Here is a 14,993-nt window from a genome sequence, read left to right as displayed (position 1 = left end):
ATTCTTTGGAGGCCGTCTTAGGGCTGCATACCACAGGCCTCAATGTAGAATCAGAGTAGGGGGCTGTGAGCAGCCACATTTTACAGATGAGGGGACTGAGGGCAGAAGGGAAAAGTCAACACTCTGGTGTGTGTGTGTGTGTTGGGGTCTCTGGTGTGTGTGTGTTGGGTATGTGTGTGGGGATGTCGTCCAAGGTCACACGGCTTGTGAATTGCTGGGGCTCTGGTGTGTGTGTTGGGGACCTCGTCCAAGGTCACACAGCTTGTGAATTGCTGGGCCCAATTCAGGCTGGGGACTGTAGGACTCTGGTTAAACATCTTGGGCCACATTAGAGGCCTCCCATGCCATGCCCGAGGTGCCCCATCCCGGCAGAGAGCATTCCTCAGAGCGCAGAGGGTATGCAGGGAGGCCGGCAGGGCTCTAGGGACCTTGTTGCATCTGTGTCCATGGACTGACATCCCCTGAGAGTGACTACATCCGTCAGGACACTCCAACTGTGCCCCAAACCCGTGCACATTGGACCCTGTCAGGAGGACAGGTCTGCAGGGGATGGGAAGGTGAGTCCAGCCAGCAGAGCTCACACCACACCTGCTCTCTGTCATTTATTCAGCAAACTCCCATAAAGCTCTCCCACGTGCCAGGCTCTGCACTGGGCTTGGAGAGAGGATGCCAAAAGGAACCACCATTGAGAAGATCTGGTCCCCAGCAGGCTTCGGGTCTCTCTTCAGCTCCTCCCTGGGCAGCATGGCCCTGAGCCTCACTTTACCTAACTGTAAAATGGAGTCATCGTCTCTGCTTTCCTCCCAGTGAAGGTGCAAGAACTGGGCGATTCCACGGGTCCACCAGGGCTTTGACAAGGCAGGTGCTGGGGCAGAGCACTCTGGCCAGGAAGCAAAAGATGAAGGTTCCCATCTTGGCCCCAGCCTGGATCTGTGCCCAGTGATAGTTATCAGCAGTTGGAAAGGAGACTCATGAACACCTCACGTCAAGGCATCAGCAGCACGGGGCCCTGCTGGAGGCTGCGGGGGTGAGTGCATTTCCTTGCCTGCTCCAGTTCCTAGAGGCACCCACATTCCTCGGCTTTTGGCCCCTTCCAGATGCAAGGACATCTCTCCGACCTCTGCTCCCGTGGCCACATCCCCTCTGCTGACTCTGAGCCTCCTGCCTTTCTCACTTAGGACCCTGTGATGGCATCAGGCCTAGCCAGTTAATCCAGCCTCATCTCCTTCTCCCAAAACCCTCAACTCTATCATGTCAGCAGAGTCTCTTTCTCCATATTGAGGTAGCGTTCCTTGGGATGGCCATCTTGCCCCGAATAGGTTCCTTGATGTCCCTGTATTGTTTGCAGGGACACATTTATAAAGTAGGATTAATAGCATCTCCTCCTTTCAGGTCCCTGTGACAATCCCTTAGAAAAATTTATGAAGGCGGCCGGGCACGGTGGCTCATGTCTGTAATCCCAGCACTTTGGGAGGCCGAGGCGGGTGGGTCACCTGAGGTCAGGAGTTTGAGACCAGCCTGACCAACATGGTGAAACCCTGTCTCTACTAAAAATAAAAAAACTAGCTGGGCATGGTGTTGGGTGCCTGTAATCCCTACTACTTGGGAGGCTGAGGCAGGAGAATCGCTTGAACTCGGGTGGCAGAGATTGCAGTGAGCCAAGATCGTGCCATTGCCTGGGCGACAGAGACTCCATCTCAAAAAAAAAAAAAAAAAAAAATACGTGAAGGCTCCCAGCCCCATACCCCACGTGCATACAGTCAGCGCCAACTAACAGAAGCCGCTGCCGCTGCTGGGGAACATATTGTCTCCAGTTCACCTGGGATGAGGCGTGTTGTGCCTCATGACTCCTCTGCTTTTGTCTGCAGGAAGGGTTATTGTCACAGAGGGTCTGCATTCTGGAAGCTTTCATTGTTACTCAAATTGCCAGGTGCTCTGTTACCTTCCCACTTAGGTTGCAGGTACCAGCCCACCAGGCCTGCCAGCTGCAGACCCTCCTCACCCCGTGGGCCCTGCTTCCGGTTCCAGGCTCAGCTCCTCTCTCACCAGGGCCACTAGAGCCAGCAGGGCAGCCTGCTGCTCCCCAGCCTGCCCAGGCCACTGCCCTGGACGAGAAGGGCTGGCTGTGTGGCCCTGTGGTCAGCAGCACAGGCCAAGCTCCACTGCTAGCTAGATACGCAGTTTTGGGCTAGTGACATTGTCTCTCTGAGCTTCAGTTTCCTCATCAGCAAGTTGCAGGGACTAGTGGTCCCCACCCCTGAGGCTGCTGAGAGAACTGAGGCTACACACGCATGGGAAGTGCTTGGCACAGTGCCCGGCGCAGAAGAGATAATCAGTATCCTGCAGCCCTAATCTTGCCGCTATGAGAATTAGGAATGATCTATGTCGACTCCCCACAGCCTCGGGATCAGGTCCAGACACCTTCTGGCAGATGAAGGCCTTGTGGCTGCTGCCTCTCCATACTCACCCCTGCCCGGGAGCATCTTGTGCCGCGACAGCCATGCTCCTTGTGATCCTCTGAATGGCCTTGGCTGAGGCTGTTCCATCTGCCCAGAGTGACCTGTCGTCCCAACAAACCTTGTCCAGGGCCCAGCTCTGTGGCTGCTCCCAATAACTTTTTCCCCAATCTCCACCCCGGCCAGGGCCCCAAGACTGCTAGACACTCACCACTGACACAGCATGGGTCTGCTGCTCTTGTTTTGGGGTCCTGGTGTGGCTCCCCGACCAGCTTGGAACCCTCGAGGGCAGGGCCCACACCTGACCCAGTTCTGAGCCCCCAGCACCCAGCCCAGGCCTGGCGAAGGTGCCACAGTTTTGGCTTATTGGAAGGCCTAGTGCGAGGGGACAAGAGTTGACACTGAGTGAGGGGAGCACTGGTGGGCCTGGGCCTCGGGGTCTACGGGACTGGCAATGAGGGGCAAGGCGACCTGCAGAGTGCCTAGGAGGACATGTGACTCCCGCATCAGGGCAGGCGAGTGCTCTCCGTGGCAGGAGTCGATGGCCACACAGGAACAGCTTCCTGCACTCACAGGCTACAGCCCCGCATGTGACCAAGGCGTGCTTGCCATGAAAGCAGAACAAGAGTTGACATTTGCCAAAGATTCCTTCCAGAAGGCTGTGCAATGTGGAAGTGTTCCCGGGGCTACTGTGGGCTGGGCTGTGTCCACAGGAGTGATAGCCCTGCTGGGCAGCGGTGAGGATGGCCTACAGTGGTATTAGGTGGGTGCCTAAGGCCCAGAGAGGTTAATGACTTGCCCAGGGTCACACAGCTTGTGAGGGGCAGAGCTGGGACCTGAACCTGGGCTTGTCTGACATTGAGGCCATGGACATCTCTGCCATAGGACTCTACGGTGCTGTGTGGTACAGGGTGTTACAAAGGCCTGTGGGAGTCAGACAAGCTGCGCTGAAGGGGCGCCCAGTGAGTGAGGTCTTGAAGGATGTGTAGGAGTTTTCTAGGTGGAGATAGGGGAGGGTGTTCCCAGTAATGTGAAGAACACACTGGGGCTTTCTGGAAAGAGTACTTTGGAGTGGAGACCACAAAACTGAAAGCGGTAAGAGTTCTGTTGGTAAGAGGCCCTGAGGCCCAGCTAAGACATCAAAATTTTACCCTCTAAGGAACTGTAAGTAGAATGTTTTTTAAAAAAAAGTCATTGATTTTGAAATATTTCATTTTCTGCAAGAGAATCTAGTATATATACGTATATGTGTGTGTGTATATATATACGTATGTATATATATATACACACATACATATGTATACACATATATGTATATATATGAGGTATAAAAAGTAATGAAGCAAACACCACGTTTTCACCACTGGCATGAGAAATAGAGCCACGTCAATGCCATAGTGACCCTCAGTATGCCTCAGTGGCACACCTCCCCTCCTGGGTCCATCAGCCTGAATTTGGTGCTTGTCATCCCCAAACGGAGGTGTATCCCCAGGGAGTGACCAAAGCTGCTTTGCCCTCCAGGGACACCGCTCTGGGGAATGCAAAGACTGCCACACAGGGGCAACCATCGGGAGGCCTCTGCCAAAGTCGGGTGAGGCTGCCCCCACCCCAGAATGGACAACCTCTTTAACATATCAGCCTGCAGCAGCAAAAAGGAGTGCGGAGGGGCATGGCTGCTGCCACCCTTATCCCAGAAGGGCCACCATGGGCCAGGAAGGCCAGACTGTGGCCCACAGGCAAGGGTTTGGCTCTGTGTTGTAAAAGTTTTCCAGGGAACTGAGCAGCTTAAAAGGAAACGGCCTGTAGAGGAGTGAGCTTACCATTCCTGGGGGAAACCAAGCAGAGGCCTCGACCATCACCTGGACCTCCTCTCCAAGCCTCCTGACTTTGTCCTTCTTCCCTCAGCCCTTGGGCTCCCTCTGTTCCAACCTTTTCCAGCCTAATGGCACCGTCCGTGCCTGCAGACAGGGTCTCCAAGGCCATAGACTGAATAGTCACCAGGTCCTGGGTTGAGAATGAGTCCATGTCACATTCTTCCCTTCCTGTGCAGCATGGAGGTTGGAGATGGGCTCTTGGGTCAGGCCATAACTGAACCCATGTCCAGCCTCTTGCAGAATCCAGTGAACAGAGAGAGGTCTGGTAGAAAGAAAGGGACTTTATTCCAGAGCTTGGTTAAGGGGAAACATACAGGCTCCTGACTTAAGGGAATTGCTTCAGCTTTTGGGGAGGAAAGTGGAGTCTTTAAAAGGGAACTTGGTGTGAAAAGCATGCAGGGGAGGGGGTGAGGAGGTGCGGGGTCCACCTGACTTGCTTCTGTGTCTTCTCAGTTGGGTAGTCTGGAGGACGCCATGGTGGACAGAGCTAAGCTGTAAGCTGTTGTCTCGAGCCAATCTCCTGGTGGGGGAGAATCCCGGAGGGTGCCTGGTTTGGTTCAACATTTTGTCCTGAGAATTTCTAAGCAAATGGAACTATAGTTAGATACGCTTGCAGTGCAGGGAGCGCCTGGTGGAGAGGAGGTAAACGTTACAATTGCATTCCTGAAGAGCTAAGAGGTGAACATACAGGGAAAAAGAAGAAAGGTAAAGATAAATTCTAGGAAAATTGGACACTTGGTTGCAAGCCCCCTTAAGCTGAAATTCTGACATTGTGGTCCAGCCACCACAAAGATCAGCAGAACCTTGGGTCATCTGCTCTATTTTGGTACATATATTTCTATTAATGCAACCCAAAGTCCTTTTCCTTCTCAGCTTCCCTTGGCATGTGAGAATGTCTGCCTGTCCCCACACACAGCCATGCCATGCACAAGCCCAGGGGCAGGAAGCAATTCTCAGAACCCATTTGTGCAACCGAGGGCTCCACCCAGGAAGCAGCCCCCATCCTGCTCTTTCCCAGCTCCCCTGGGCCTCTGGCTGTTTCTTTTTTTTTTTTTTCAATAATTTTTTTTTTGAGACGGAGTCTTGCTCTGTTGCCCAGACTGGAGTGCAGTGGCACAATATTGGCCCACTGCAACCTCCGCCTCCCGGGTTCAAGTGATTCTCCTGCCTCAGCCTCCTGAGTAGCTGGGATTACAGGTGTGCACCACTGCCTCTGGCTAATTTTTGTATTTTTAGTAGAGATGGGGTTTCACCATGTTTGAGCTGGTCTCGAACTCCTGACCTCCTGATCCACCCACCTCAGCCTCCCAAAGTGCTGGGATTACAGGCGTGAGCCACTGCCCCTGGCCTGCTTCTGGCCGTTTCTACCGTGTGGCCACCCTGTTGTAAGTTTCCACCTAAGAACATAGCAGGGCAGGTGAGGACGCGCTTCCCTTTTTCACTTGCCTTGTGTGATGTTCTCAGCTTTTCAGCCTCATGGTCGAGTCAGCCAGGCTTCATTCTGGTTTCCAACCCTTAGGTCTAGAATGTTGAGCTGGTCACACCTCCTGGTCCCTAGCTCCAACATCAGTGGCCGTGATGGGTCCCTTACTGTACCTGCCCATTCCCCCATCCTCCACTCCTACTCCGTCCACCCCACTCTTTCATCTTAATTGAGTGTGATGCCCAAATTATGCACAATGCTGGGAACATGGAAGTGTTTTCATTTGTCATGTATAGTATTTCTCACCTTTGACCCAACGTTTTATGTGCAAGACCTATGCATTCTGCCAGAGGGGCTCTTGCACCCTCACTTCTGAGAACTGTATGGAAGACTGTAGGCACCATGGAATACTATGCAGCCATAAAAAAGAACAAGATCATGTCCTTTGCAGGGACATGCATGGAGCTGGAAGCCATTATTCTTAGCAAACTAACACAGGAACAGAAAACCCAATACCACATGCTCTCACTTATAAGTGGGAGCTAAATGATGAGAACACATGGATACATAGAGGGGAAGGACGCACACTGGGGCCCACTGAAGGGCGGAAGGTGGGAGGAGGGGGAGGACCAGGAAAAAAATAACTAATGGGTACTAGGTTTCATGTCTGGGTGATGAAATAATCTATACAACAAAACCCCATGACACACATCTAGCTGTGTCACAAACCTGCACATCCTGCACGTGTACCCCTGAACTTAAAAGATTTGTGTTCGTTTTTGAGACAGAGTCTTGCTCTGCCACCCAGGCTGGAGTGCAGTGGCGCGATCTCAGCTCACTGCAACCTCCACCCCCTGGATTCGAGTGATTTTCCTGCCTCAGCCTCCCAAGTAGCTGGGACTGCAGGTGCCTATCACCATGCCTGGCTAAGTTTTGTATTTATTTATTTAGAGACGGAGTTTCATTCTTACTGCCCAGGCTGGAGTGCAATGGCGCGATCTCAGCTCACCGCAACCTCCGCCTCCTGGGTTCAAGCAGTTCTTCTGCCTCAGCCTCCTGAGTAGCTGCGATTACAGGTGCACGCCACCATGCCCAGCTTATTTTTGTGTTTTTAGTAGAGATGGGGTTTCAACATGTTGGTCAGGCTGGTTTCGAACTCCTGACCTGGTGATCCGCCTGCCTCGGCCTCCCAAAATGCTGGGATTATAGGCGTGAGCCACCGTGCCTGGCTTTAAACGTTTCTTAAAAAGAAGCAGCTCATGCTAATGCAGTTCCCTAGGAAGGTGACGGGTTGCCCCTGAAGACCAGCTCCCGGGCTTCTTTGGGAAGTACACAGAAAGAGGTTGCCGGATCGTCCACACAGCATGGTGGTGAGTCCCCTTCGCGGGTGTTCACTTACCTTTCAAATCATCTGATCTCCTAAGTTTGGCTGATTTGATGGATTTAAAGTGACATCTCACTGTCTTACGAATTTTGTTATCTAGGTAATGAATAGATTTTGTTTTTTTAAAGCAGTTTTAGGTTTACAGAAAAATTGAGCGGAAAGTACAGAAATTGCCCAGGGGAGGAAGGTGGGAATTCAAGACTAAAGTTCAGGGCAGAGGGCTCAGCGTGTAAGTGGCATTAATGCCACAAATCATGAATCTCAATGACTAACACCCAGGAAAGGAAAGCAGAGCATGGGAGGTGGCTGAGGACAGCTGCCCAAGCCTGCCTGGTCTCTGCATGGCTCTCCATTGTGCGGGAGCTGTTGTTTTTGACCTGGCATCCTGCTGATGGAGACTTCACTGATCCTAATCTTCTGCTGTGACCCACCTTTCTGTGATGAATGTGCTTGTACCTATGTTGCCCTTGTGAGCATGTCTATAGGATAATCGTTACGTGAGACTGCTGGGTCAGAGGATATGGGCCTCTGTACCGTAGGCATGTGTCAAATTGCCTTCCAAAGAAATGACCCCAGCGTCCCCCCCACCAGCAGTGAAGCAGAAACCCAAACCAGCAAACGCATTGGGTGCTCAGCCCTTTTGATCAGTGTCAGGGTGGCAAGTGAAGGAATGCGGATGCTCCCTTTTGTCTGCGCTCTGAAATCCTCTCTCATTATGGCTTTAATTTGCATTTCTCTTACTTTAGAGTTTGGATTTGCTGTTAGACAGTTTCTCTCTTTCTTCTTGGCAATTGGTCTGTTTAGATTCTCCCTTCCTGGATCCTTTGGGTAATTTCTCTTTTCTTGGAAATTGATCCGTTTCTTGGAGGCTTCCTGGTTTCTGTAGAGTTGAGCAGGCAGTCGCTTTTGTTCTTCTGTTTGTTCAGTTCATTTTAATTGAGTGCTGACCCTGTGCTGGGCATCGTTATTGGCCCTGGGGATATAGTCATGGGCCAAAAGCAGCAAAAAGCCTGCTTTTATGGAGACTGCAGACAATTTTTAAAATGTATATGTGAAATATATGGACTTTTAGACAGCGATAATGCATTTGAGGTAAAGGATAATTTTAAACATGTGGCCAAGGGCTCACTAAAAAGGTGACTTAAAGGAGATCAGGGATTCAGCCTTGGGTTTATCTGGGAGAAGAGACAGGAGCATGCTGGTACAGATGGTGTATTAGTCAGTGTGCTCCAGAGGAACAGAACCAATCGCATATAGACACACATGAAGACACACACTGTAGGGAATTGGCTCCTGCAGCTATGCAGGTTGAGGAATCCAAAGGTCTGCAGTTAGCAAGCTGGGGACCCAGAAGAGCCGATGATGTGAGTTCCAGTGTCAGTCGAGGGCCTGAGACCCAGGAGAGCCGATGGTGAGAGTTCCAGTTTGATTTGAAGGTCTGAGACCCAGGAGACCTGATGGTGTGAGTTCCAGTTTGAGTCAAGGGTGTGAGTTCCTGTTTGTGAGTTCCTGAGACCCAGAAGAGCCGATGGTGTGAGTTCCAGTGTGAGTCGATGGCCTGAGACCCAAGAGAGCTGATGGTGTGAGTTCCAGTGTGGTCGAGGGCCTGAGACCCAGGAGAACCCATGGTGTGAGTTCCAGTGTGAGTCGAGGACCTGAGACCCAGGAGAGCTGATGGCGTGAGTTCCACTATGAGTCAAGGGCCTGAGACCCAGGAGAGCCAATGGTGTGAATTTCAGTCCCACCCTGAGTCTAAAGGGAGGAGAAGAACGATGTCCCCACTTAAAGAAAGGCAGAGAGTGTGAATTCCCCCTTACTTGTTGGTTCTGTTTAGGTCTCCAGTGGGTTGGATGAGGCCACCTGCACAGGGGAGGACACTGTTTTCCTCCATCTGCCAGGTCACATGTTCCTCTCATCATGAAACACCTTCACAACACACCCAGAAAAATGTCTCACCAAATATCAGGGCACCCTGTGGCCCAGTCAAATTGACACTAAACAAACCATTACCATTGGAGTGGAGAGAATGAAAAGGAAAAGAGTGAGAAATAGGACAGGGAGGTGATGGGGTGGGAAGGGCTTTAGCTTCTACTCTTAGTGAATCTGGGAGCCACTGAGGGTTTTGAGGAAAGGGGTGGCATAATTGGACTTAGGTTTTCACAGGGCTCCTCTGGCTGCTGTGTTGAGAGCAGACGGAAGGGGCTGACCAGCGCAGACACCCACTGCAAGAATCCTGCCAGCGTGGACCACAGTAGGAGTGGTGGAGGCATCAGGAAGTGTCAGGCTTGTTGAGATTCCAAAGGAAGGGCCAATGGGATTTGCTCCTGGGTTGGATATGGAGTGTGAGAGGAAAAGAGGGGTCAAAGATGACTTCAGGCCTCTGAGGAGAGCAACTGGCAGGATGGAGTTGTATTTCCTGAGGTCAGAAAAATTGTGGGAAAAGCTAGATGGGGGAGGAAGGTTGGGATTTTAGTTTGGGATATATTAAGTTTGAGGTGTCTATTAAATATCAATTTAGTGACATCGAGTAGACACGTTGGCCATCAGAATGGAGTTTAGATGAGAGTTTGAGGCTCAAAAGTCATCAATGTATCTCCAGCCTGGGTGACAGAGTGAAATTCCAGCTCCATCTCAAAAAAAAAAAAAAATCAACATATAGTGTTTAAATCCTTGGGAAGAGATGAGGTCCATGAGTGAGTAGAAAGAGTGAAGAGGAGGTCGGGAAGATGTGGACGGACCAGCAAGGGGCTGGAGCAGGAGCAGTGGGAGGAGGAGGAGGACCAGGAGAGGGGACTGCAGTGTCCTGGAAGCAGGTGGAGTGATCACTTGAGTCAATGCTGCTGGGAGGATGAGTGAAAGGGGGACTGAGAATTGACCACTGGGTTTATTAACATGGAGGTCTTTGGTGACCTTGACAAGGGCAAATTCTGCAGAGAAGTTGGAAGAAAAGCCTGTTGGGAGGGGCTAAGGGATGGTCAGAAGTGAAACTGGAGAGCAAAAGTGCAGAGAATCCTTCCAAGCAGTCACCTCCACCTTCTATGTATTATATCTCCTGCTTCATTAGATTCCCCAGCAGGAACTTGTCTCACTGTTTTTCAAACAACAAATAGTTGGGGCCAGGGATGGTGGCTCATGCCTGTAATTCCAGCATTTTGGGAGGCCACGGCAGGGGGATTGCTTGAGGCCAGGAGATCAAGATCAGCCCGGGCAAAACAGCAAGAGCCCATCCCTACAAAAAAATTTTATTTAATTAGCTGGGTGTAGTGGTGCACACCTATAGTCTTAGCTACACAGGAGGCGGGGGCAGGGGAATCACTTGAGCCCAGGAATTTGAGGTTGCAGAGAACTATGATTGCACCATTGCACTCCAGCTAGGGTGACAGAGCAAGAGCCTGTCTCTAAAAAAATAAAATAATTTAAAAATTAAAAAAAGAACATGGAGTTATTTATGAGTTCCTTTCTCCTGCTGTTAACTCCATTTCTGTTTTATTTATTGCTAGTGTATGTCTTTCTTAGGTTTGTCTGTCTTTTGTTTTTGAGTTGGGCAATTCATGCTTTCTCATTTATTAATAAGATCAGTGTTTAAGGCTAAGTATGTTCCTCTTAGCATTGGCTCGGCTGCATCCTACAGGTCCTTAAATATATATTTTGTTATTGTCTAGATACTCTGCAGTCTTTATTTTTTGCTGTCTTTAACTGAAGTTTATTTAAGTGTTTATAGACTTCTTGGTGGCAAAGTTTGGTTTGGTCTGTGGTTTCATTATTAGTATTTTCAAATTCTAGTATATTGTGATCAGAGAATGTTGTCTTTTTTCTGTTTTTTGGAATTTACTTTGTGGCCTGATAGTCACTTTTTGTGGATGCACTTTCAAGAGCATTTGAATAGAATGAAGGTAGACTGTGTTTTACACACACACACACACACACACACACACACAGAGTTGTTAGATTATTTGGCTCCCTATCTCCTTACTTTTGTTTTTGCCAACTGCATATGGAATGGGTTGAGAAAGGTGAATTAAAATGCACTAGGCAGGGCGTGGTGGCTCATGCCTGTAATCCCAGCACTTTGGGAGGCCGAGGTGGGCGGATCACCTGTGGTCAGGAGTTCGAGACCAGAATGGCCAACATGGTGAAATCTCATTTCTACTAAAAAGTCAAAAAAAAAAAAAAAAATAGCCGAGCATGGTGGCGAGCACCTGTTATCCCAGCTACTCAGGAGGCTGAGGCAGGAGAATCGCTTGAACCCAAGAGGCAGAGGTTATAGTGAGCTGAGATCATACCATTGCACTCCAGCCTTGGCAACAGAGTGAGACTCTGTCTTTAAAAAAAAAAAAAAAAAGGCACTAATGCTAGCATACTCTGCTTTTTCTCCCTAAATTTCCAGTCTTGCTCTATGAATATTGAGGCTATGCTATTTGGTACATGAACATTCATTACTGTTAGATCTTCATGGTGACTCTCATCCTTCACCCTCACACAGTGCCCTTCTTTTTTCTCATTCAATATGTTTTGCCCTGACTTCAGCTTTGTCTGATATTAAGATTATGACCCCTGATTTAGCTTCATTTGCATTTGTTATGCTTCTGCTCATCCTTTTTTAAAAATTATGGTAAAATGCACATAACATTTACCATTTTAACTATTTTTAAAGTATACAGTTCAGGGGTATTAAGTACTTCTCACTATAGTGCAACCATCACCATCATCTACCTGCAGAACTTTATAAAAATCATCTGCCCTTTTTTTTTTTTTTCCCAGACAGTCTCCTGGGTTCAAGTGACTCTCCTGCTTCAGACTCCCGAGTAGCTGGAACTGCAGGTACCCACCACCACGCCTGGCTAATTTATTTGTATTTTTAGTAGAGACGGGATTTCATCATGTTGGCCAGGCTGGTCTTGAACTCCTGACCTCGTGATCTACCTGCCTTGGCCTCCCAAAGTGCTGAGATTACAGGTGTGAGCCACCATGCCCGGCCCTGCCCATCCTTTTCTATGAAACCTTGCTGAATCATTCTACCTTTAGTGCCCTTGTTTGTGATCCAGACTTTTTTTTTATTTTTTTAAGCAAGTGTGTATGGCTCATTAACATTTACTGATATGGCAGATGCATTTGGTCTTAGTTCTGTCATCATTGTTTGATAGGCTTTCTGCTTTTATAGTTTTGTGGGGGTTGTCAATTTTCACCATATGGTCTCTGTTGTCTTTGTTTTGTTTTCTGTGTGTATGTCTTCTGATAATTTGGAAAGCTGCGTTTTTGATCCCATGGTTATCTTCATAATTATGACATGATATCTTTAATCCTTTTATTTCTCTAGACAGCGTTTATTTTCTCCCTACTGTGAACAATATCAAAATTAGAATATTTCCACTTTCCCTCTTCTTGTCTCCCTTCCATCAAGTTATTTTAGTTGATTACATTTTTTGTTTACCTTGATGCCTCTAATTTTACTTAGACCCCCAACTATATATGAATATGACATAGTTTACTTGTATTACCTCCCTCCTTCTCACCTCCACTCCTCCTACTTTTTATTTATGCCAGTTCTCTGTTTTGTTTCATTCTTCTCTGTGATGGTCATAATCTTTAGATTGGCTGCAATAGTCCTGCAGTTACACAAATTCTATGCTCATTGATGGCACTCTTGGCAGTGCTCCGTTTACAACTTGACCCCTGATTTCTCTTCGTTTGCATTTGTTATGCTTCTGCTCATCCTTTTTATGAATTGTGGTAGAATGCACATAACATTTACCATTTTAACCATTTTTAAGTATACAGTTCAGGGGCATTAAGTACCTTCTCACTGTAGGGCAACTGATATGGTTTGGCTGTGGCCATACCCAAATCTCATCTTGAATTGTAACTCCCACAATTCCCATGTGTCATGGGAGGAACCCAGTGGGAGGTAATTGAATCATGGGGGCAGGTCTTTCCCATGCTGTTTTCATGATAGTGAATAAATCTCATGAGATCTGATGGGAATTTTCCTGCACAAGCTCACTCACTCTCTCTGTCCCTTTGCCTGCCACCATCCAGATAAAACGTGACTTGCTCCTCCTTGCCTTTCACCATGATTGTGAGGCCTCCCCTGCCATGTGGAACTGTAAGTCCAATTAAGCCTCTTTCTTTTGTAAATTGCCCAGTCTTGGGTATGTCTTTATCAGCAGCATGAAAATGGATTAATACAGCAGCCATCACTGCCATCCATCCACAGAACTTTTAAAAAAATCATCTGCCCATCCTTTTATATTAAACGTTTCTGAGTCATTCTTGATTTGCCTAAGGGTGTCCTTAATTTTTTTAAGAAGGGGTCATGGGAAATACAATTAAAAAATATGTTCAACATGTTTTTCCATTGACTTTATATTTGAAAGATGGTTCATTGGGCTTTAAATTCTTGGTTCATTCATTTATTTGATAAATATTATTAAGCCCCTACAGTATGCCAGTTACTGTCCTAGGCCCTGGCAATGCAGCAATATGTAAAACACACAATCACCTTAACCCTCTTGTAGGTAACTTTCTATGTGGGGAAGACAAACAATAAACTGTTCAAGTAAGTACAATAGGTGGTATGCTGGATAGAGGTGTGTGCTATGGAGAAAAAAAAGTCGGTGATGGAGAGTACCTGGCTTTGTTCTGTGAAGCAGAGGAGATGGCCCCACGGAATCTCTCACCCTTAGCCCCTGTACACACTCCCACTGATGCAAAGAGTGGAGAGTAGGTTCTACTTCTTGGCGTATCTCTCACTCTGGGGAGGTGGGCTTTGCTGGCTTTGTCGGAGCCACTCCCTTGACTTCTCCGTTTGCCCAAAAAACATGTAGTTTGGTTGAAGATGGTTTATCAGTTAAGAACTGTCACCGGATGCAATTTATGCAAGTAAAGGAAATTTGACTGCAGTGGTGTGGAGGGGGTAGTCCAGGGCTGCCACCAGACCCAGTTTCTCCCTGCCTTCTACTCCACCTGTGTTAGTGAGCATCCTTCATTCTCATGCATGCAAGATAGTTCATCTTCCCCTGGATTCATGCCCCCTTCCCAATAGACTCCCACTTACATGACATTGGCCAGACTGGGTCATGTGACCACCCCTGCTTGCAAGGGAGTCTGGGAAGGTAAGTATTTGTGGCTGGGCAATTGCTCTTGTCATAGACACAGGGCAGTGGGGTTCATGCTGCCTGCCACAGATGGAGTTTGTATTTCTTTTCCTCGTTGTCTTGTTTGCAACTTGACTCTGCCATTCAAAGCTATAAGTGCCCAGCAGACCTGTTTCCACACTGTAGATCTTGTTCCACTGCTCTCCTGGCTCTTCCCTATTCCAGGAGCATCTTGGTATCTTCTCTATAGCTTTGTATGACATGGTCATGGTCATATCTTAGTGTCATTCCAAAATACAGGATCGTTTTTGATCGTTTTTGTCAGTATGAATGGTATCTGTATCTGTGTTTAATATTTAGTTTGTTATAGCAAGGGTGACAGTATAATTTATCATCCAAATCAGAATACTTTTGAGGGTAAAAGGGGAACAACATTAAAAATTATGTCAGAACAACAAGTGTCAACTGAGACTGTCCCAAGCCATGACATATAATTACCCTAGTAACTGCTGAGGTCAATGCACACTGTTGCATTTTATAAATTGATCTGATGTCTTAAAGGTTGACTATTATACCTCTATGTATGCACTCTCCATTCTACTAATTAACCTGTTGATTCTATTAACTGTAATTTTGGTTCTTCTATTCCAGTCCTAGTCTATGCTTTTTTTTTCTTGCCTTATTGCATGAGCGAGAGCTCTAGTACTATATGGAGCTATAATGATAGCAGACATTTTTGTCTTGCTTCCAGTCTTAAAGTCA

The 14,993-nt window shown here is 48.0% G+C and overlaps 1 protein-coding gene and 1 pseudogene across 1 annotated transcript in view; one reads left to right on the top strand and one right to left on the bottom strand.

The window, feature by feature from the left end:
- The window catches only part of LOC134730109 (uncharacterized), a 50,362-nt gene that overhangs the window by 27,740 nt on the left and 7,629 nt on the right, over nucleotides 1-14,993 (top strand). The gene's annotated exons all lie outside the window — the stretch shown is intronic.
- LOC100993263 (cleavage and polyadenylation specificity factor subunit 1-like) overlaps nucleotides 4,597-14,993 on the bottom strand; it is a 48,777-nt pseudogene continuing 38,380 nt past the window's right edge.

Source organism: Pan paniscus, chromosome 23 (assembly GCF_029289425.2).
Source record: "Pan paniscus chromosome 23, NHGRI_mPanPan1-v2.0_pri, whole genome shotgun sequence".
NCBI lineage: Eukaryota > Metazoa > Chordata > Mammalia > Primates > Hominidae > Pan > Pan paniscus.
The sequence above is the reverse complement of the archived record's forward strand: the minus strand, read 5'-3'. Positions and strand labels throughout refer to the sequence as shown.